The 25,686-nt window shown below is 38.1% G+C and overlaps 1 protein-coding gene across 1 annotated transcript in view; it reads right to left on the reverse strand.

The window, feature by feature from the left end:
• TULP4 (TUB like protein 4) overlaps positions 1-25,686 on the reverse strand; it is a 156,687-nt gene that overhangs the window by 100,222 nt on the left and 30,779 nt on the right.

The raw sequence follows: 25,686 nt of genomic DNA on the forward strand, positions 1-25,686 counted from the left end.
CTTTTTCCCAAAGTCTGCCTGCCCGGGACTGCAGGAGCTGGAACTGCTACAGAGCTGCAGTCTCAGCGCAGCGTTCAGCTTGGCTGTCATTCTTCTGCTTGAATATGAACCAGTCGTGACAGGCTCTGAAGTAAGCCCCAGCCTATAGCAAGACTGAAAAAGATAAAAGAACCACAACCAATCCATAAGAGATAGCGATAGAAATGCATAGAAATACTATCAAGTTAACACCCCAAAATTAATAACTTACTTTACACTATTAAAATGCATGTTAGTATTGTTCCCCTAAAGGCAGAAGAGAAATCAAGATTAAGGAGGATGACCAAAACGAAATAGATTTTCACCAAGCTCCTCACAAATGAGCGCTGTGTTTAGATTTAGTAATTTACTGTCTTCCTTTAGAAATTGCCCTAAAGCCTAAAAATATTGTAGGTCACAATCTCTATACCTGTTCTAAGCTAAAAAAATAGGCAACGTATAAAACAAACCAACCGATTCATGCAAACATGTACTTCTAAGAACAGCTATTATGCAGACAAGTTTTTTTCTTTTTCATAACCCAACTTGAATGCATTAATTTTCTATAAACTTCAGATAATTTAGGTGATTTTCCCACTATGTTTAAAAGGTGTAACTCAGCTGCATTGCACTTGTATTTTGATCTCTCGACAGTCCATATACAAGTTGAAAAAGGCAGCATGTGTTGAGACATCTTCTCACACAAAGGATTGATTTTGGGGCACTTTTGGTAGCAATTCAGCAATCACATGAAACACTACTTCAATTTCCCTTTGTTCAGAGGAAAAGACTGAAATAACTGATTTCATGAAATATCTCCAGTCTCTCATTAGAACAGTAACAGACACCTAAAAAGACTTCTGACAGTATGAAGAAGACAATACTGGGAGTGGAGCATCTGGTTATCTCTGCGCACAGTTACAAGCAGGCCGCCTTCAGGTCCCAGTAACTCCTACCAATTAAGCTGTATCAAACAGCCCTCTGCACTTCTCTTGACAGCTGCATGTGAGAGAGTTAGTACTTCAGTAGTACGTTGAAGCAATTACAGATTATCAATGATGTTGCCACTAAATACTTTCTTAGAGGTAAGAAAAAAAATATTGCAAGGACTTACAATTTTCATTGTCTCAATTAAATAGAAACTTGCAACATCTGAGACAAAAGGAGTGGATTTTTTTTACTGCAAGAGAAAATTTTTATCTGATACAACTTGTGTGATCAATTTCCAAGTTACTGAATTATGCGGTGAACTTGGTATTACAGTTTGTGACCTACTGGTGGCCAAATTTGATGATGCATTGTCCCGTTTCTTCGGGTTCCTACCCCTTTGAAGAGTTTAATTCTTGTAATTCATGATGTAAACGCTGACATGAGGATTAAAAGAACTCATCATCATTGCTTGCACTGGCACACTAACAGTACTAGTACCAAATTAAATTTTTTATGTAAATGACAACCTGCAGAGTACATCTACATTCTTTCTCCAGGAGATTCACACAAGCTTACTGACTTTGCAGCTTTCAATCTCTTTTCCTTTTTTCAACAATTTCTCTAATGTTTGCCAAAAAACAGAGTTGCTTATTTGTTTGTTTCCTACTGCACTCCTAGAAAAGAACATTCAAAAGCAGAGTTCTACAAATAATGAGAGAATTGAACAGTGCTGGCCATCACAGATCTTTCAAGAAAATTAAAATCACCTAAAATTAAGCCTATTAACCACCAAACAGCTTGACTGCCTAACTAGAAAATACTACATGTTCAAGCCACCAACCAATTTAAAAAAAAAAAAATTAAAAAAAACCCCTAACTTTTGAAACAACTCAGCAGAAGCTTCCCAAGACATGGAAAACATGAGGACCAAAAAATGATCATATGAAAAACAAGCTTCTCTCCAGTGAACTAAAAAAGTAAAGCATTATAAATAGATCGTAACAAAAATAGTATCTGCCTATAAAAAGAAACATGCAGTCCCAGCCTTGAACACATCTATTTACTCACTACTGGAAATTCCTGGAAGACATCTGTTGAAAAGAAAGACTGTTTCCTGCTCTGGTTCAAACACTACTTCTCAATACCATCAAATGGGAGGAGGGACAAAGAGAACAGGGGTCTTGCAGGATATTTTCTTTTTCATTATTACTGGAGTGAGCGCTTCTGCTTTAATCTCCTCTCTTCCTCTGCTCTGTTCTCCCATCTCATTTCTTTCACCACACTCAAAACCCTGCTGCCATTGCACAGCAGCCAGAGACAGCATCAAATATGCACCCCCAGCAAGACAAAATATTTAACTACATGGTGCTTGCTACCCGACTTCTAAAGTGAAGTTCCTGCTGTGAATAGCTTCTGCTAAATGGACATTATTATTATCACAAAGTATTTTTTCCAAGCAAACATATGTCAGACTCCTCAGAAACATTTCTTTTTTTCCACTGACTGAAGCAATTTAATCCCAACTGACTAGTTTCACTTGCAATTAACTTTTTGAATCTTTTCCATTTATGAACCAGTACAGAATCTGTAATTGGATAGTTCAACTTTTAAAAACTGTAGACAGCACCTTTTCCCATAAATGCTGAAATCCAAATAGGCCAACTAAATAGTAACCAAGATGTTGCTTAACCCAATGTTCCTTTTTTTTCCCCCCGATATTAAGACGACCTCCTGTTTCCATGGCATTTTCTTTCTTTCAAAGAGACCTACAAAGGCAAAGTCTGGTTTTTCAGACAGCAAAAAGCAATATTCTTTTCATAAACTTAACCATTCTTTCTTATTGAAGTATTATTTCAAGTTGCTCCATAAAAATCAAATTTACCTTGTAGCATGCAGCAAGAGAGTGAGCTGAATTGCAGATGGATTTGCATCTATCAGTTACAGTTATATGGAGAGGAAATATGAGAAGCAAAATCCAGTATCTTGAAAAACAATAACTTTTATATCAAAGCAAAGATGCAATCTAAATTTTATTAAACTCCACAGTCACAGAAGACTCAAGTGTTATGTAAATCTCTGATATGGAGAATGAAACACAATATATTTGATTACTGCTGTGTCACATATCAGGGAACTAAGATAGCATTTCATATTAGGTGTGCATTTTTTTTTAAGTAATAAAAAGATACTTTTGCCATTCAGAAAAAAAAAGTAAATAAACACTAAAATTTAGATTTAGACATTGGGAAACAAGGTGAAGCTTTGAATACTCTCAGAAAAAGGAAAAAAATCGAAGAAAAATATGAATGCATCCCTTACAGAAACTAGCATCACAAAGAGTCATTAAGTGGTTCTGAGAAAAATGAGCTTTATTCCCAGCTAAGCCATCTATCCCAAGCAGCATAAGATGTAGATACGAAGTTAAAGGGAAATCACAGGGAGAGTGGAACTGGAGCACAAATTAATGCAAGTAAATAAATTAGGACTAGTGGTCCAAAGATACAACAACACTGTGCACTTCCACAGCTTCTTTCACATTCAAAACAATAAAAATGTGAACAAAAAAATACTGTACCATTTTAAAAAGTTGTAATTCATCTCAAGCTACAATGACAATTACTAATGCAAGTCATAGAATGAAGTTCAAAGAAGCAGACACAAAATTTCCTTCGACTGGAAGTTACTTCTCTGCTTTCCAAGCCAAACCTCATAGAAAATGCAGTAAGGTCAGCCAATTAGCTTGTATTTGTCTTGGATCACACATACTATTCTAGGTCTTTGAAAGTAGGCTTTCCCCTCTACAGTCCTCTCCAAAGGGCTTTACCTTGTCTAACTTTGCATGCCTGCAACATTTCTGTCTCTCAGTAAACCTTCAATCAATATTTTTTCATAACCCTTATCAAAAGCAAATAACAGTTCAGACTGAAGGACTGATTGTAAAGAGTATTTCTTCCTAAAGTGAGTCATCTTAAAATGCCAGTGCTTCACATTTTAGTGTCAATATCCATCATAACTTTAGACCAAGCACTGATGCCAATGGATTTACACATGAAGCCCTGCCAAATAATCAGATTTGGACAGCAATTAATCTCTCCATTAATTTTGCATTTCTACTTTAAAAAAATAATTTCTCAAACAAAAGGCTTTAGATCTCACCCAAGAATACATTAGTAAGCATCCCAGTGAGTCAAACACTGAATACTCAGTGCTGCTAACAAGGCGCAGCAAGGTTGTTTCTGAACATTATACTCCATAATAAGATGTTTAATCAACAGTGCCATGCAAAACCTCTATTCTGCAGCTAGAGAACATAAAGCCCCAAATTCACACTGGTCTGAAGCTTCCCTTTTGGCCCTGTTTATCACTGAAATAGTTTTACACATTTATTTGGATGGAAAGCTCATTTTAGTATCGAGAGGTGAATGTATCTTTTTACAAGCATCCACTATGTTGGCTGAGCATTTTATATGCAAATAGCAACAAAATGTTCCTTTTTATAATTAAAGGACTTTTTTGCAGAATCACAGCACAGTGGAGGATGGAAGGGACCTCTGGAGGTCAGCTGGCCCAAGCCCAAGTTCAAGCAGAGTCACACCCAGAGTTGGCTGCCCAGGACCATGTTCAGGTGGCTTTCAAGTATTTCCAAGTAAACAACCTCTCTGAGCAACCTGTCCCAGAGCTCAGTCACCCTCCCAGTAAAATAGCATTTCCTGATGTTTACGCAGACAAAAACCAAAAATTAAAAAATCAGAATTTACAAGGACTCAAGGGACAATAAAAATAAGTGCCTATGACATTTTAAAGAACATTTTAAGTAATAATTATGCTGTGAGAACTTAATCTATGTTAATGTCTGCATTCCCTTGCAAAATTTCTCTTTTTCCATTTCCCAATACAATGACTCTTTATGGACTTTATCCCTTTAACTACTATTGTGTCCTAGTTTTTTTCTGTTCTTTCCAAATCTTTATCTTCTGGCAATTTTGTTCCTTTGTACACTTGCTCTAGTTTGTAGGTGCCTGTGTCCTTCACCTACTCTTTGCATTGTCATATCTTCTCAAGGAAACATGCTCATTATGTTGCATCATTTCCATATATTTACTTACTACATTCAACAACACAGGTATTAGACATTTAATGTCTTCCTCGCTAAAACTTTTAAAAGAACTTTAAAAAATGCTCACCATTTTCAAGGAGGACAAATGTTACTGAATTAAGTAGCTGAGATCAGAGTATGCACTGTACGCAGCAGGATCAAAGCCAGGAAAGTAGACACCTGTAGTAAGACCCACAAGTCTTTCCCTCAATGCATGAAACCTTTCTGAGAAAGGCAATCACAAAAACCAGTCACCAGAAAACAGATCAATACTTCAGTACATCAGTATTACCATGAACCAAGCCTAACAAAATAATTCATACCTATTATCCAGTCAAGAGTGATAAATCAAGTATACTGCCTACATGCACAAATTTTTAATGCTCACATTTTAAAACAAATAAAGATTATCTTATTTCTCATGACAAAAGTAAAAGATACAGATCATTGATTATATGACAACATTAAATACATAAAGGCAACAGATGCCAGAAAGAAGAATCTCCCAACATTTCAAACACACGTATTTCCATTAACTCAGTAGGTGAAGAGCTGCTCTGAATTGACAACTGTATAACAAAAAAACCCTGATCTTCTAGCCAGCAGGTAAGTGACTTTGCTTTAGCTTCAAGGCTTGATGCCACTTAATAAGATTTCTCCAAGGGATATAGGATGGATCTCCTGAGCACAGGCACACATCTCAACACAAAACCCAGTAAGAATTCAGGTCCCTGGAGGAATGAGGGCTCACAGCCTGCGTCCTACTTGTTTTGTGCTCTCCTACCATAACTCTGCTACATGGAAAAGTGGCCTCTGTTCCTCTGTTGGCTTCCCTGCAGACACTTCAGAGCATGAGCAAAGGTAAACTGTGACAGCAGCTTTCCTGTCTCTTCACCCCTCATATGAAGCCCCCACGCACTGAGCAGCTCAGGACGACCCCACGGGCAGGCCAGAGCTGCAAAGGTAGCTGGTGCCCCAGAGAGGACATGGTACATGAATGCTGCACATCTCCAAGAGAGAAACATGGCTTGCAGGGGGAAGAAAAAAAAGAAAAGAAAAGAAAAAGAAAAAAAATACATTTAGTGCAAGCCTCTTACATGGCATGTGAAGATGCGGTCACAGCCAAGCAAGCCAGCTGTTCTCTGCAGCAGTCTCGTCAAATCAAGCTCCCTTTACCCCCATGAGCAAACAGATCTCACTTTCAGGTCCCATCTGTACATACAAGACTCCACGTCTGCCAATGTGATTTTGACAGTCTGACTGCCATAGCTTTTGAAGCTGCTCAACTTCTTCTATCTGCCTGTGTGCATGCTGAATGCAGCCATCCTTCACGCTGAAAAAAAAATAAATACGTATCATCATTCATCGCCACTGTTTTGATAAATAGTACATGGAACAATGAAGCAGGAATTGTACTGGGAGCCCATGTCAGGTCCTCTATCCGTCACCAGTTACAATATTCCCCAGTAGGCTTTCTTTCAAAGAAACACATCAGCCCTAACTATAACAAGTGGCAACTGTCATTATTACACTGGCCTTCATTAGCAACTGCAAGGAGGTGGGGCAGAAGGAGAAAACAGAAACCAGCATTATGTCCTTGTATGGGTTTTCATTTCTACTACGTGTGGTTGTTGTTCCTCTAGTCTCAAAACGCATATACATCAACTTCAAGACACTCAGAACAGGGGAAGAAACCAGATGATTCAGGTACATTAGATGTATGGGTACATTAGATTCTGTATGAGCAACAGACTAGCACAATTCAAATCAGGAAAATAAATTACTGGAGCGACATTTTCCAGTGCAGAAGAAAAAAAGATCATTGAACGAAATCAGAAGTATGGATATTCAAAAACAAAAGAAATACTTTTTCCACACAACCCACAGGTAAATTGTACAATTCACTATACAGGATGGGTCAAAATTTTACACTGATGCAAAGCAGTAAGGCAAATTCACAAAAGAAAGTCATAAGGACACAAATTCACAGAAGTCATAAGAACCAGGCCCATGTACCTGGCCCAGAGAGCTCCTGAGCTGCAGACTCCTGAATCTGTATCAGAAAAGCATAATTATGAGCTTACTGGTGCTTAAACTCTTTTTTGTGTGTTGATTACCAGTCACAGCCAGAGACAGGACACCATGCCATCTGGATGTTTGATCTGATACTCTATGGATGCTTTTAACCACTGTGGATAAAGCCTTTAACATGTAAAACTTCATGCTGTCCTGTCTCAAGTGAGTGACAATTAATTCTACTATTAATTCTATTTTAGGATTAACTCTAAATTAATTCTAAAAATTGCCAGAGCCAACACCAACTTTTTTTTCCTCTCTCTCTCTGCCTCTGGCAAAACCTGCTCCGTATTTCTTTTTCAGTCCTGTTTTCAAAAGGTCAATATTTGAAGTTTTAACTATCTTTTTTTTCCTCATCACATTGAAAGTTCAATCGTATAATAAAGTTAAAATTCTGTCAAGGAATATTTTTAGAACACTAAGCAGTGTATCTATAAGCAAGCTAATATAACAACACAGGCAGCTTAACATACTTCTGTTTCTATAACATGACAGCATAGAGCCTTAGCAGACCAAATGCCTCAAATCACAATTGCAATGAACACCTGAAGACCTTAATGAACACCTGGAACTCATTAAATTGTCTTAACACCATAAAGTTCAGGCAGAAACCTCTGGCCCAAACAATTAAGCAGTGGGAGCCTAAATAGCACAACAGAAAGTAAGACTGAGCCATTTCAGAAAAACAGATGGGGTTTGCAGCAGATGGAATTAAGACAAGGAGTCAGATGAGCCAGACAAAGTAGCACTAAGAACCAGGTAAAGCTGAAGAGTTTAATTTCAAAATGAGAAATACTGTGAAAAGCAAAATTCAAGTATGGTTAATGACAGAATTTAAAAAGGAAGAAAAAATTATTACACTTTTCAAAGAGCACCTTCTCAGAAAGTTCAGAAGATTGTTTTATCACAACCATAAAACCAGTACTACAGACTTCTGGAAGTCTGACAGTATACCACCAGTGAAGACCATGAATTGAGAAGTGCTAAACAGCAGATTATGTACAAGGGTGTAAAGCAGACCACTTCTTTCATCACTCTCCTTTCACCTGCACCACTGAATATCTGGGCATAGAGTCGATCTGTGGATCCATTCAAAGCTACAATGAAGAGGATGCTTCACACAGGTATGCCAAGTTTGGGCTGACAAAGACAACTGCAGTGTCCAAGAAAGCTTCAACAGAGTCAGAGCTTTGCTTGATACAACACAAATTATCGCTCTGCATTTTTTTTTTTTTAACTATTTCAATTAATGTATGTTTTAAATGAAAACAGCCATTCTGTTTTTAACTTACAAACACCAAACACAGGTTAGTAAGGAGAACTGAAATCTGCAATGTCTCCCTACTTTATAAACCTTCAGCCATACTGTATATAACAACCCTTGGATACTGGTCATAAACCAGCAGGTTTACAATTCTCCAATTTATACAAGATTCTGTAGGTAAGAATTTGTGGCATCTTTCCAATCACCTGCAGATTGCCTTTGGTTACACTCTTAAGACAGGACAGTAATAATTGAAATCTTTCACTTAGAAGACAATTATACATGCAGCCCTGATCCCAATGTATAGGGAATGCCACATAGAAGCCACCCCAGCACTGGCAGTAGGGATTGCACCAGGACTGGCAACAGGTGAGTACAAAACCTGAAAGGCTGAAAAAATTCTTGCAGCTGTCACATTTTTGCATATCCACTCTAACTGGTATCTGATTATCCTTCAGAATAGTCAACTTCTAGCTTTTCACGAGCACTGATTTCACATAAAGGGCTTCAAAAGGAATAAAAGAAGAAGAGGCAAAATACGGTAACTTAATTATTAATATATATTTTAATGAAAAAGGGTGACACTGTAAGGGGGCAGGAAGACAAAATTACAGAAATGCTTCTTGAAAAAAAGCAGCAGTAAAATTAAAGATGATGATGACAATGGTTATTGTTATTATTATTGCTACTATCGTCATCATCATCATCATTTATTTGTACCATTTAAACAGAGATCTAAAAAGGACATGTGGAAAAAACCCCCATCGATAATGCCACCACGAAGTGCCAGCCATGCAAAGCGGAAACCAACCACAGGTTGCCAGAAGGTATAACAAAGGCACAACATGATGTTCAGGGTGTGTTTGTTTTGAAATTTAAAACTGAGAACATGGGTGGACCCTTCCAAAGTACTAAGTCACATTATAGACTCTTCTTCTGCCCTCAGTAATTTAGCCTGTTTGCAGACAATAATTTGGCACAGGTGAAGGATTACAGTTCTGATAACAAACATGGAAGCAACACAGATCTCATTTAAATGATCTTATAGCAAGTAAGGTCCATTTGTGGAGAAATCAGCCAAAATCAGGGTGTTTTAGATAAGCCCTTGTGATTGACTTCCATTTGACTATAGCATTCTGATGGCTCCAAAAGGCTTTCCTTGGGAAAGAGAGCAAGAAAATATCACCCAGGCAAGTAACATCCAAAACCTCAAAAACACGCATCTTTTTACACTTTTGGGCTTCATCCTACAAAACAGTAGAATACTTGAGTATTCTGTGCTTAGTGGGTGGACAAGGGCCCTAATATGCCAATTCCAAGCAAAGCAAGCAAACTTGCATTTCAGGAAAGCAGCTTTCTTACTTGTATCAGCATTGCCATCTCCTTTCTTGCAGCTGGTCAGCCATGGGCAGGTTGAAAGGGCCAGGCAAAACCAAACTGCAGTCTGTATGTAAGCAAGGCACCCTGCCTGCTCTGGATCAGATCCAGGCCCAGGATGCCCCGCTCCTGTATAACAACTCACATTTTTTGTGTTAAAATTTCAGCATGCACTTCTTTTCTTGCCCCTTTTCTGCAAGACTTGTTTATTTCAACTGAGCTATTTTTGTCTTATTTTGCATCCCCTCCCTATGCTCTTTTATCTGCTACCCATGTTTTTTCCATTCCTTTCAGTAACTGGGAACTAATCCCTTTGTGGGTGGTTTGCACAAGGACAAGCCCAACAGACCTCCTGCCTGACTTTTATGTATTTATTTATTTATTTTTAATCTTGCCTGGCTATGTATTTTATTTGGAAGCTTTATGTAGAGATTTCCTTTCAGTGTTTTAATTCAAGCCAGAGACCTTAATAGGAAACTTAATAAATTATCTAAAATAAATAACAATGACATTCAAATGGTTTCACACCACACATGGGCAAGAACAGTGTTGTTGCAATGAAGCATTTCAGTGATAAACGAATTCACAGGCCCAGACAGACAAGAGGTAAACATCTAAAGGCGCCATTATCTAACATCTTTCATCTGAAAGGACCCTGGAGCACTTTGTTACACAGCTTTATTTATAAAAGGGAGATCATAAAATAGATTAATATTCTAAAATATCCAGCATTCTATTTCTATTAGAGTTTGTCATATACTTTTAAGTTTTAACAGCTTTTTGCTGTCAGCTGGTTTGGCATCCTTGTGACTGAGAGATCCTGCCTCCATCTTTTCTGCTCTGTAGCTTGACTTGGTCACTTACTGCTGGGATCCTTCACTGAAAAAAAGCCCTGCAGAATGGGGGAAGCAGAGAGCTTCTGCTCCAACTCAGCTTCAGGGATAGCCTGGCTCCAGGGGCAGATCAGCTCCAGCTATCTACAACACAGAGTGCTACCACTGCAGATCTACAGTAGCTCTTGCACCTCCGGAAGGCGTAACAATTTAACATCACTGGTGCTAACAACACAAAGGAGACAAGCAGCCAGACCTCATTCCTTAGCAGGGCTGTGACAAAGCTCCACATACAGACCACCAGCAAAGCACGGTCATGAGCACATTCTACAGCTGCTGCTCAGGTAACTTCCACGGGAGGGACAAACACAACCCACTGGTACAAGGTACCTGTTTACTTTTATTGGTTCTGGAAAGGACAACACAGTAGTGGCCCCACACAAAGTGCAGTCATGTGGCAGAGGAGAAGCCAAAGCACCCAATTTCCTCTTAACACCTGAATAAGATATTGGTTCATCTGGGTAGAACGTTGGCCAACACTGGTCTGTATACACTGCACTTCTCTTCATCACCTCTGAGAAATGTGGTATCAAATGCCAGGCTGATCCCTTGGAAAGACACCACTGCTTCCAGAACAATGACAAAATGACAGCAAATTTCAAAAGAGCAACCAGAGTTATTAGCTTGCTAATAACCACCCAAAAATGAATACAAATTGGTGAGCAGCCTTCCATCAAACAATTTTGTGATTGTCATGACTAGAGCTACTCCAAAAATTTTCAGCTGATCAAAAATCCTCAAAACAAGCCTCTTATCTTCAACTCAGACTATTACTGGCTCACAGAAATAGAAATCTGTGCCTTCAATTTTATATGAAGTGTTTTCAAGGCTCCCCTCCTTACTTATCCCAAATAGTGAATGAAGAAAGCATCAGACTATTTTCTTTACGTAGAAATACAAAGATGAAGAGTGAGCAAAATGGCTTTTGAAAACTTGTTTTTTTAAATGAAAATACAGTTCAGTGAAAAGTTCAAATACTTTCAACTTGTAAAAAACACCCAAAAACCCAGAACAAATAGAAAGTTGTCGCTCTAAACAGATTAGATGAAAATTTTACAGAACCTAAGATGTTCCACTAAAAGCAGTGTCATCCTCACGAATATTTAAAAAATAATAACCCATTTTCTCTATTAGGGAAAATTTCAATTTCACAAGAATAGTAGCTAAATCTACACCGACAGAAGTTACCCATGAGTGCCACAGCACAATGTGATGGAACTGTCACTGCAAAAGAACACTTGTAAAAATAATTTGGAAAGTCAGCCATCATCACATTGGACAGAGAACCCAAAAAGCATTCTCTGCAACAGCCTGGAAGTAGAAAAATGATTTTAAAAGACATTTTACCCTCTTTTTAAAGCCTCCTGTACAGTTCATGCACCTTCCACAGGTTATTTTACGGGCCTCTGCCTCATTCTGGCATTGTAAGGACTTGAAAATGCAGCTTTAAGGTTGATTTATTTAACAGCAGCAACTGTTTACTGAATGAATTTGCTCCCATGTGTATTCAAAACTCACTTCCAATGACATCCAAGATAAAAAGTTAACACCTCAAAGTTAGCACAGTAGAGAGAAAGGTAAAATATTTATTGTTTCTCTCACAACAAAAGGAATAACTTTACTCATAAATGCAACAGTATGTTCCATTAAAGACATGTAAACCTGTTTGAAATACCATGCTCAACACATGATCTAGGAGAGCAAACCTACATTAACCTACAAAGCCTTGATTACTGGTGAGGGTTAAAAGCTCTATCTGATATTTTGGACTGCAGAGGTATTTGCTGTAGTGGTGAGGATACAGTAAGTTGGCTGATAAACTGCATTTCTCAAGTGATTCTGGAGTTAATTGGCAATAAGAAACTTCACTCCATTTACTATCTGACTTTCTTCTAGCTTTCACACCTATCCAAGGGAGTCACATACCATGTTTCCGACTCAAATACCTGTGATTCTCAGTCTTAATAATCACTGCAGCATATAAGTACATCACAGATTTTATTTTCTAGAATACTTTTAAAAGTCAAGCTTAACAAGAACATGTTAGATCTGACATCTCTAATCTCATCATCAACAACACTGAACTCAATTATTAAAACCTCTCATTAACATGAATCATGTTATCCATCCTCTGGGCACAACTCACATCATTACAATTGTTCTAAAGCTCAGAACAGGTGATTTCTAAGCTGATGAACTGACTGAATCACAACAAGCTGGATGTAAAACATGGCTAAATATCCCCTTACTCTGACTGCTGTACACCTAAGTTTTGAGCTTTGAAGGTAGTTATGCTGTCCATTGAGGAATTCCTCAAGATTAGCTAGATATATACCAAAAAACCTCACTGTATGGGTGCCAACATTCAGTGGCGTCAAATATTAGTCGTGATCAAACTCTGAAGATGAGTCATGAAAATTTATTTTTAAATTGGCTTGTGAAATCAGATACCCAGAAGAATATCAAGATTAAACTGACAAAGACAAATGCCAAGAAATGTTGGCTACCTGTGTAGAATTATATCTGATAATTTAATGAAAATGAATTGATTAATCTTCACAGTTCCAAAGACAGCGAAATTAGAACTACCATTTTTCAGAAAATGAGAAATACATCCAGGTTATGGTGAAAATCCTTCACAGCAACACCACTGAGTTGCCCAACCGTTAGACTTTGTTTTTCTTCATGCCCTTCACCGCATACTTTCCAAAACAAGTAATATAGAACTTGTTTGGTTAACTTTCCCTCATCCACAGGCACTGAATGGAAGAGAATGACAAGGAGTCAAAAAAAAAGAAGTATGTATTCAGGTAATTGAAAACTGATTCACAATACATATGCACCAACACATTCAAAGAAATGAACTGACATGGTAAATCAACTGCAGCTAATGCTGACATTTCATAACTTCTGATAGCTTAATCTTTCTCTCTGATACACAATGGCTGTCTGACAAATTGCTCAAGTTTTACAAAAGAAGTAGGATAAACCTACATGTTGCACCTGACATCCACCATCAACCCACAAAGTGATGAGCAGGACTGATATCGCCTATCTACATTTAACTAACAGCTATTAAAGTTGTCATTTCTGGCTTGGATCACTCACTGCAGAGGATGAAGATACTGTGACCATATCTGATAGCTGTTCATGAATTCAGGACATCACAACCATAGGTCCAACCCCAAGGCCTGGCAAAAAGTCACATTAGAAAAGCAGCAGGAAGGCTTGCCCTCTTGTCTGCCACCTATTCCCTCCAGGTATTCCTGCATCTTGAATCCAAACAGTCCCAAAACTCCCACCCTATCTATACTTCAGGCTCATTCCCACTTCTACCTAAATTCTGAACTCTTTCCCTATTCTCATAAAAGCTGCTATCACTTAATGTGAAATTAATTACATATTAGATGCCTACATCAAATAAGTAAAAACCTCTGCTTGAACAAATGCAAGTAAAGGAATAATGGGTGCCCACCAGGTAATACCATCTATTTTTCAATAGCACAACAATAATATTGGAAAGCTTACAATTTCTGTAGAGTGAGTAGAAGCAATGCTAGCAATTCAGTTGCTACCAGTATTTGCACCAATAGTTTAAAAAATAAAATTTTAATAGCAAGGTATTTCTAATACTACTAGTAGTTTTAAAAAAACAACCTAGGAGACTAGAGTGCCTTCAGTATTAAAAAGCTTTCAAATTTCTGTCCTTAAGTTTACAAACACAAAGGCCACAAGAAACTTAAAAACCAGCTGCCTATAACCATCAAGTTTAAAATCTTTTAAGTCTTATTATTTTCAAACAGGAGATATACTTGTGATTAAACCTCAGTGTATCTCAGTATAAATGTCTCATGCTCAGAAATGGCATTGAAAAAATCTCAAATGAAGAAATAAAATGCCTAGTGCATAGCATACAAGTTCTATATATTGTGCTTTCTAGTCTAATGGATAAGATGGAAGTTTTTAAAATCTGGCCAGCCTGTTCTGATTACTGTTACAATTATGCATCAAAGCTGCAGAAAGAGCAATTAAAATGTGAATGAGGCATTAGGAAAATATTCTGTATGTATGGAAACAAAATTACACGTATTTGCCTCAAAAGGTAGAGTAGGATCATCTGCTTTTAGAGAAGCATCTCTCCCATTTCAGGCTTTAAATGGCTGATTTTAGTTGTCAACAGCAAGGCCTTCAGGATGGAAAAATGACCTACACCTGTAATTACTGACCCCCACCGCCTTGCATTAAACACAGTTATCTCCCTGACCAGTGTAATCACAACTATATCTCACTCCTCCACTCTGAGGCAACTGAGGAGGAAGCTGGCTGAGGGAGGACAATTTTAACACTTAGTGACCACAGAGACTAGAACCCTTACCACAATTAACCCAAAGAAACACCAGCTTCAGGCAGGCCCTTTAATAATACATAATAACATTGTGTCAAAAGCTAATTCGAATCTGTTTATTCAACAGAATGACTGTATGGCAGCCATAAGGCATAATAACAAGGTATAATTGGTTCATAAACAGTATGTATTAAAATGACAATATTAAAATCTAATTTGTTAACCTCCCTGCTGGATTTGTTTCTTCTGGAGAAAGAACTTAGGGCAGGACAAATTTTGCCATTATGAACCACTCTCAACTTGAAGCACTGCTTCAAAAGACTTCTGATTTCCTTAGAAAGAACAACATCTATATGCCAATAGGTATTTCTCAATAAACAAGCCTTGGTTTACATTTTTATAACTTGCATAAATATTGCTAATATTCAAGAAAGCTGATGACACCAGATTTCTCTCACAAGTGAAATGCAGAAATCTGGAATCTCTAATTAGTAAAAGGACTACCAAATCTGAAAAAAACAGAGAGTATTATTCTGGAAACAGTAAGAATACTGGAAATGCAGTGAAATTTAAATGAAACATGTAGATGATGCTTTTTCATAGGAAAACAGCAATTCCTACTCTAACATCTGCGATCAATGGGGTGTCTTGTGGGCAAAAGCAGAATTGCTAAGATAATGTACATGAGAAAACATTTCTCTTACACACCGACAAACGTAACTTATGCTAACGGCTCATTTTGTATAGTAAAGCAATCTGAGCCCGGATGGAAGAACATCAAATTTTCTTCCATTTCATACATTATATTCAATGCTGGTCCCATTTAGGTCATCAAGCATATGCCTAGCTCAAGATATTACCAGAACAGGAAGTGACAGGTACTCTCAAACTGCAGCCTTTCTTAGCCACTTAGTCCTCTGCATACTTTTAAGACACCTTATTTCAAGGAACTAAACATTTTGAGCATCCATTCCTTACAATAAACACAACTCCCTCCACAGCAACACCCTTTATTAATTAATCAGGCATTTGACATTCTCACTTCTGCGCAGCACCTGGAAACACAGTTCCATCGTACACTCCCAGAAAACTGCTCAGATGAGGAGCAAGATATTTGTATATTATCAGGCTCAAAAAATACTGCACAGAACCGAATTAGAATTGGGGGAAGGGAAAGAAGAAGAAATAGGATCCTTTTATCCTTATGATAGCCCTAATATAAATACCTTGTTGTATCCCTTATAAACTAAGCTCTCCCAGTACGCAATCAACATTCCTTTTACCCAAAGCAGAGCATCAGAAAGCAGTCTCACTGTATCCTCAAAACAGCCTTCTGGGATATCTTCACATGTGTACCCTTTACAGATAAGGTCATTCCTCAAGAAAGGTCCTCATTAGGGCAGCTACAAATCACACAGAATCACATAGAATCACAGAATGAACTAGGTTGGAAAAGACCTTTGAGATCATCAAGTTCAGCCTATGACCTAACACCTCCTCATCAACTAAACCATGGCACTGAGTGCCATGTCCAGTCTTTTTTTAAACACATCCAGGGATGGGGACTCTACCACCTCCCTGGGCAGATGATTCCAATGCCCAATCACTCTTTCAGTGAAGAATTTTTTTTCTGATGTTTAACCTAAACTTCCCCTGGCACAGCTTAAGGTTAAATATCTTCATTTTTAGCATTTTGTAATCAAATAATCATGATTTTTGAGCCTCCTTCCTACCTTTCTTTTTTCCACTGACATAATTCTCTGTTGTGTCTCTACCTGAAGAATTGACCTTGGTATTCCTTTTGGTGGAATTGGTTTTCCTGCGAAACTCAACCCCCTCTAAGCTCTTTCAGGTTCGAGGCTTTAAAGGTGCCTCTTCCTGGGGTGGAAAAACTCTCTCTCTTTTTGCCACCTTACTCAGAAGACTGGACTTCTTCTTTAACAGGCTGGAATACTCACTCTTTCCCAACTTCTCCAATACCTCTTGCAGGTCCTTACATTTGGCCTTGTCTCCAGGACACTACCCAACACACTAACAGGACATCATCATTCTGCTGATAATCAGCCTTCTGCTGTTGGCCATTATCCTCTGGAAACTACATCTGTGGAACTGACTGCTGCCTTCTGCTGACTGTCAGTGCATGCCAGATCCCCCACACATTTGCTCAGCTTCACAAAAGCCAGTGCCATTCTCCACTCGGACAACATTTTGAGACTGGCTGCACTCCAGCTTCACCCGTCGCTCCTGCACGTGGGCAGGTGAGTGTACACACCTCTCCTAGGCAGTGTGCATCTGCTGCTGCAGGTTTCTTCACAGTTCTGCCTTGTCTTTCCCTGATGAAACAATTACTTGCCATATTCTTACTTTATAAGCAGATGAGCCAACTCAGTAACTGGGGCACTGCTACCTTGTGATACAATTTCCTCCAGAACTCTGATCTTTCAGTGTCCCCATTTTGCATTTTTTATCACTTTGTTTGAAGCAGGGCTGTAGATTTCTATAGCTAACAACAGACTTCCGTTCTGTAGCTTCTTCTAAAACTTTTCAAACAGCACGATTTGTGCATCTAAACAGTTCCTTCTCTTCAGCTCAATGACAATTTTCCTTCCCAAATTCTGTTTTTCTTGTGAAGTTACTCTCATATCCAACAGCTTTGACTTCCTTCTGCATTTTAATAACCTCTGCCTGTAATTCTGCATGAGAATTTTGACTATGCTCTCCAACTCTTTGACTAGTTGGAAAACCATCTGGATTTCTCCTCAGAAAAAAAATTTCCTCCTCCACTAGCGCATCAGTTTGTTCTCGTTTGAGCCAAACTTGAATGGATTCTCTCCACACTTTCGTATATTTAGCACTTCCTGCCTGCCTTCAAGAGCTGAGTTTTTTATGCTGCTTCGCCAATTTTTGTGCAAAGGATTTCACTTAGATTTACAAATAGATTTCACAAAGTTGCAGAGTGATTGGGGTTGAATCTCTGGAAGTTTTGAGCTCCCTGCTCAAGCAGGGACATGGATTTGCTTGCCCGGGACTGTGTTCAGATGGCTTTTGATTATTTCCAAATAGAGACACCAAAACCTCTCTGGGCTGTCTAAGCCACCTGTCCTCATAGTAAAATAACATTTTCTGATGTTCATGAGGAACCTCTGGCGGTTTAGTTTGTGCCCTTAACCTGTTACTGGGAGCTACTAAAAAGAGCCTGGCTCCATCTTCTTTGCGCCCTCCCTGCAGGTATTTATAGACATTAATAAGATCCTACTGAGCCTTCTCTTTAGGCTGAATAGCCCCAGCTCTCTCAGCCTTTCCGCACAGGTGAGGTGCTCCAGTCCCTCAGTCATCTTGTGGCCCTTCGTTGACCTTTCGTACTGGGGGACCCCCACCCCAGAACACGACCCTCCAGGTGTGGCCTCACCAGTGCTGTGCAGAGGGCAAGGACCACCTCCCTCAAACTGCTGACAATACTTCTGATGTCACCAAGGACACCATTTGCCATCTTTGCGGTAAGGGTTACGCTGCTTGTTAATGTTAAACATTCTCATTTGGGTAAACAAAGCTGTGTCTTCTGCACCAGTAAAATCATCTACATACATTTCTTTTCCTTAAAATGAAAAAAAAAAAAAAATAAAAAGATGAATGCATTAGGATACTATTTCCCAGTATACTAGTTTGCCAAGTAGTTCTAGAACTGGAACATCACAATTCTGATGAAAACCTTAAGCCAGCACTTCTTTTTGAAAATTCACAAGAATTTCCCCAGTTTAATTTCATTTTCATTATTTCCCATAACACTTGTATTATACAAGTGGATTACTTCCCTTTAAGGAAGTTCCAAACGCAAAGAGGATACTGAGAGCTCCCTCAGAATGTTCACAAAGGATTGCTATTAAAACAGAAATGCTGGTTGCCCAAGGATAAGTGCCTAAAAAATTTCTTTTGTCTGTCCTACTACATTCTAGCTGTACTTAACAAGCAGTTACTTGGTACTGTACATTCAATTATATTGTGAAATGTTTATAGTTTGTAATGCGTATCTTATCTGTTCACACTATCTGTAATTTGATTAATTCCTCTGGGAACTGTTTAAACCAAGGCAGTGTCCTTAACGATTATTATGGTTCAGAAATGATATCATAAAACCTAATTTCTCCACTATTCAGATGCTCAATATGTATGTATGCTATACAAGGCCTTCAGAATTTCATATTAAATTCTTTATTGAACACTTTACTCAGAAAGTGCTCATATTCCAAGCTTAGGTATCAACTGTCTAATAGGTGAGTAATCTCATCTATTCAGTACATCAATAGGTCCTCATCATTAAACTTTTGTTAAAGAAAATGCATTTATTTTCCTTGAACACAAAAATTATAATGCTGAGCAACTGCTTCTACACAGAACAGCAAAGTATCTTCACCCTAATTCAAAAAGCAAGAAATGCCTCTCAGGCGTATCATTATCTTAAAATACACATGTTGTTATCTTTCAGCAATTTTTTGAGTAAAAGCTATGGGTTAATTTCTGACATAGGTGAGCTTGATTCCACTTCAAACTTTTTTTGAGTAGAATTATCTAACAACAAAACTTTAGCTACATGTTATGGCATGGTAAAACTAAAAACTGCATGGATGACCCACTTACAAATATAATTAATTTTGTTTAAAAGCTGACAGTACTGTTTTCACATCATATATTCCTTTTTTGCCCAGCTTTTGGGGTAACTATCTAGATGCTTATTACCACAAACCAGAAAAACTCCTTAATTTAAAATTTTCCCAAGCTGATGACCTAACCTTTGCAGGAAACAAACTGCTGCATGACCTACAAGAGCAATTTCCAAGTAGCACATCAATACAGCATTACCAACTCTCATTACTCAGAAACAACTGTGGCAATATTGGATGGTTTCCTTCAAAGCCATGACTGCATAAGAATAAACATTGAACAGAGAGGCTGGGATTCTGAGGCAATTGAGAAAAATGGACAGACAGAAAAGGCCTTTCACAAAAATATTTGTAGAACTAGGAGCTGGGTGTGGCTGGGAAAAAACAGTATGACAAAGAAGAAGAAGACACAGTGAAAGTGGTCACAGTTCTTGGAGTGAAAAACTATACAGAAGGTGTGCTGGTACACAAGTTTAGGCCATACCTTGGCATTTGCAAATTGATACAGGGCATAGAAATGGGAAACAGCAAGACTGCTATTTGCCATTTAAGGGAAAAAGATTAATCCTTTCCAACTTACTGCTCCATTTCTTTTCTTTAACAATTCTCCTAAGAGAAGGTTATGAAAGACACTTTTGCATGCCATGGAGCACATTTAAACTTCATCAAGGTTTAAAAGATTGTTAAAAGACTATTAAAAAGGTTTAAAATGTATTTTGGCTCTTTTAATACCGGCTTTAAGAAATAAAAGCATGCAAGCACCCAGACCAAGTGCAGAGCTGACAGTTAAGAAGGTGTAATAAGGAGCCTACATGAAAGCCCAGTGTGTTTGTGCTTTCTGAAAACAGGCAGTCAGAAAAGCCTGGCTATACCAGTCACAATACAAATCGAACAGAGTCAGCACAGTCAGGCACAGGACCTACTGTCATCCTACAAGTCACTTCCCACTAGTTCTGCCTCTCTCTGCAGCATTATTTTTCTGTAGCCATAACAGTTTAAGGACAGAGGAAGGGCGTGGTTTGTAGACAGATTCAGCATTGTATCAGGTAAGAGGGTTGTAAAAACTATGCAAGCTTTCAGAAATACAAGTCTTTCTTCAGAACCTTGTATGCCCAAAAGCTTGTCTGTCTTTTCCAATTACACTAGCTTGCTGTAACAAAGAGACAGGATTTCTGCCAACAAACGTCCTGTCTTCTTTGTGCAGTGACAGAAAAACAGAAAAGAGATCTGCAGTACCACTGCAGTTTACAACAGTGTATGTTTTGTACCACTGAGGCTTCTAAAGCCAAAAGGCATCATCATGGCATCATTCTACCTCAAGATTTTTAAATTATTCATCAGTAACAACTGTTCCAGCGGTGTCTGAAGGCAACATTTGATACAAGGGATCCATACTGTCAAGACTCACATGCTGATTAGACTTTTCTGTCCAAGAAACATAATAAAAGTCCCACTTAACATTCAAATGCCAGTTACATTAAAACAAAGTTTAAACAAACAAAAGAAGTTTTCCTGTATTGTTTTTCTGTATTCTTACCAGTGACACTACAAACCAAGAAACACTACTGAAAGGGCTTATTTGTTTGGGTTTTTAAAATTTATTTCATAAACAAGCAATAGACTTCTGGAAAAAATCTGCTCTGCAAGATACATACAACCTCAAAAAGATGGGACAGAATAAAAAAAATCTTTCTTTCTTTTTAGAACAGGAAAAACCATTTTTAAACTCCTTCCGCTCTAAACCAAAACAAAACCAAGAACTGTGCAGACTTCCATAACTAATGCAGTATAAAAACCAACATGTATTAAATATTTTTAAAGGACAGTGCTCCTTTGAAAAGCTGTAACTAATTAATTTGACAGTCCAGCTGAGATACATTTACATCCCTATCTACTTCTAAAACCTCTGCTAAATTAACAGGGTGTTTTTTTTGCAGCTGTAGACATGTGCTTGGAACACTCAAATAATGACAAATGCAAATAAATAACTTCCTTTATGTTTATAGTAAAAAATGTTATATATGCTCAATAATGTATTCAGCATGTTACTTAATTCACTGCATCTAATTTGCATATTCTTGCAATACTTTTTAATGCTTCAGTCCAGCAATTAGCATACTGAATCTTATTAAATATATCAAAGACATCTTTTTAGTTAGCACAGTCAAAAGCAAATGTACACCTGCAAAGCAGTTTTTTAAACACCAGTAATTGAAGAAACATTAAGTGCCATAAAAATTGGTACCATCTTAATACACTAGAGACAACAGAAACTATTAGAAGAAACACCTACAATGGCACCATCCAACCAATCTGATTTGCAGACATCATACAAATATTTGACTGGAAGGAAAATCCCTATAAGGCTAATTGAAGCCTCATAAATTAAGTCTGGGCTTTTTGTCTAATTATCTCTCACAGAGCCCCCTGAAAATCTCTCCCCAGAAAACTCAAGATGGATCAGATGCTGAAAGCTGGTATCTCTATGACACTATAAAAAAATACTCAGCCTGGCATGCTTCAGAGCCTACTGGTCACTCTTGATAAAATCCTGACCCTGCTGAAGTAACCAGATTTTTTTATCATTTATCCAGAATTTATCACAGAAATAATAAGAGTCATAAGAGGAATATGTTAAATTCCTTTAAAACAGCTTCCCAGTGCAGCCAAGGAAAGTCAAGCTAGGTCAAAGATTTCTAAATTTCACTCTTTAATTACTGCACAGCATTGTGCTTATCCATGCAGGGGAGGGGAAGGTATTTTAGACCAGCACACCTCTTCTCCTTGGCTGCTAAAACACACTTTGTGGTACAATGGCACATCATCCTGGCCTCTAACCTTTCTACCAGACAAAAACCCTGTCAGCCTCTCTCAGTTTGTTACCCCAGAACAAATGAAATGCTCCAAAAGCCAGACTGAACCATGTGTCTGCAGTCATTCACATCTGCTCCCTCCACCACCTACCCTCACACAGAGACACCTCCCATCCCATGGTCAGAGATGAAACATGTTCCTCCTACAACATGTGCAGTGGAATAGCTGCACAAGTGCTGCACAACTCACATCTCCCCTTCCTTCTGCATCAAACTTGCTTCTGCTTTTGATATGTGCCCATTTAAGTTTTCATTTTTTTCAAAGTGCTGAACATTATCTACATAAGGTTCAGGACTGTAAGCACAATGCCAAAGTTAAAAAAAAAAAGGTGTATCACAAAATGCAGTATTTTCAGCCCTTGCCACAGAATAAATGGGATTATGCTTATTTTAATTCCTGTGACTCTCCTTAGTAACTACAAAAAAAAAAGAAATGAAGTCATTGCAAACTCTAACAACCAAACCAAGCAATTGTAGAAATACAAGTGTGGCTCACACTACAATGCTTGTAATTCTCAATTACTGTTCAGCATGACGAGTCATTCAAATCCACCACCATAATATGCACGGCAGTAATTCAGTACTGGGGATTCCTCATTCTTGTTTGTTCTGATATGCTACAGGCATGTTATTAGAGTCGAGAAACTATACCAAAAGATTCCAGTGAATCTCTTCAGCAGTCATAAAAACATTGCAAAAATACATCATAAGCATTCACCTTCTTGACTCGCTTAAAAATAGTCTCACATTCTTGCCAAAAGCACAGTGCTGCCACATTACCTCTTCTTCTAGATTTTCACTCTAAAACTGAAATACAATGTACTTCTCTGCCCACAGCATATTGTTAATTACACCCCAAATGGAAAGCATTTAGCTTCTGTATTGTGACTCTTCCATTCTGTTCATTTCAGCATTTTATACTTTATAATCAAACAAATACTAATGTTGAATTAGCATTGTAGGACTGAAAAGCAATAAACTTCACTTGGCAGCCTAGCTTTATGCCAGAGAAAAATATAGGTATAAATCACCACGGATAAATAAACTATAAAATAGGTATAAATCACCATATCTGGGAACAAAACAATACAATATGCTTCTAGAACTGGTCAGTGAATCAAACAGGCTCTTGAGAGTTTTAAGTCAATCACAATCTAGGGGCCCATTCTGTACAACAAACATGGCTTTAATCAGACACACATACCAGGATGTGCTTGCAAAATCAGCATTTTCCATTATGAATGGTGGTACACAGTAGAGACAACGTTGTTGCTGGCCTGCTTTTTAACAGAAGAATGGGAAAACAAAACATTTACTTCTTATGCAAATACGAGCAATAAGCAGTGCTGTTCAACGTTTTCTTTCAAGAATCTTTTGGCAGACAGATTCAGAAGAAAAGGTGTTTTCTAAAGAAAAAAAATCTCCCTGTCCATTCAACTATATATCTTTAACATTCCTATCCAAATCAGTGGGATTCTCCTATAAAAGGATTAAATTCAGTAAGCCTGCTGAAGAGCATAACACACCATCTTGTAAGAAAGAACTTTTATTTACAATGACAGTCAAAAAAACACGACAGCAGGAAAATCTGATAGCAGCCACAGACTCATCACAGAAAGCTAGTTCCACTAAAGCCACTTCTCTCTTCCTTCAGTAGTATCCCACCATATCAGTTCTGTTTTACAGAGACGTAAATTGGCAGTCTCTACTCTGGTCATTCACACAGTTCCTGCCATCAGGAAGATTACGTAAAGGAACACAACTCTTTATTAATGACAAGTTTGACCCAAACAACAACAACAAAAAGATTCAAACAGAACATTTTCATTTTGTTTGAGTCTCTCTGTCATGCCAATCACTGCTAGCTGAAAGGCTGCGCAAACAGCACAGCTAAATCCGCACAGCAATGATGCAGTGACCCAGAAAGAGAATCTAATGGCCAACTGAGTAAATAAAGCAAAACTAGCCAAACCCAAAGGGCAGCATGCACATGAGCATCTTCTCCACTTAATTGGGCACATACTGAAACCTAGCCTTGTATTTCCAATAAGACAGCACACTCCTGCAAACTGTAATAAGACTTCACATTCCTGCAAACAGCACTTCCTATATTGTTCCCAAAACATATATTACACAAAAGAAGAAAAACAAGTGCCCAGGGTCACAGAAAAGTTAGATAACAAAATATGGAGAAATGAAAAGTGATTATTGTGTCACACACTTAAAAAATAAAATGCAATTTGTAACTGAAAATTAAATGGACAACTAGCTGTCATTCAAACCAAAATGCTGGACTCAAACATCATTCTTCCCTTTGGGAAAACGTGGCTGTAATTTTTTTTGAATGAACCTGATACAAATATATACATGAATCTGTCTCTCATCTATACATATAGAAGTCTGTATGATTTACCATACACCCACACACCTCCATACATACAAAGCATGTGGAAGCAATTGTTTCAGACTAAGTATTTATTGGCTGCTCCCTTTTTCCCATAAAAAGAGGACTGTTATTAATGCTGCACAAGAACCAAAACTACCCCCTCCTGAATCTTTGGTGCAGCTTGTGTTGAAAGGGCAACATATATTCGAGTTCACCCACTAAGTAGCACAAGAGACAAGAAAAAACACATTGTATCGTTGGTGTTCATTTCAGTACATAAAATGTCAATCCACCCACCAACCTAACAGCAAATCTTTGATTTGGACAGATCCTTCTCAAAGAGCACATCCAAATACATCCTAACTAAAAAGCAGAAACAAACTAAGCCCTCACTGTTGTCCAAGACACTTGGTATGCTTTGGGCATCACCTGCACTTTCCATGAAGCATTATACACAGAAAGAGACGGGTGCCAGGAAGATGATAAAGCGCAGCTGAAATATCAGTTTATACCCAACAGCCTTTCGGAAAATACAAGTGGAAAAGTTTTTGTATTGTACTCAGGACAATGCCTTGCACACTGAAGTTAGAGCACTTTACTGCAAGGCATCTCAGCACTTCTCTGAGAAGTCACACCTGGCTTTTTTTCTAACAAAATCAAAAGTTTTTCCAGACACAACAGCTATCTCTTGTCACAGGCTGTTCCAGTTTGCAGCTTCTGAAAATCTGGCAGACTTCAACCAAGCTTTTCTCCCATTCCCCTGCCTTTGC

This window comes from Corvus cornix, chromosome 3 (assembly GCF_000738735.6).
Source record: "Corvus cornix cornix isolate S_Up_H32 chromosome 3, ASM73873v5, whole genome shotgun sequence".
NCBI classification, from domain to species: Eukaryota; Metazoa; Chordata; class Aves; order Passeriformes; family Corvidae; genus Corvus; species Corvus cornix.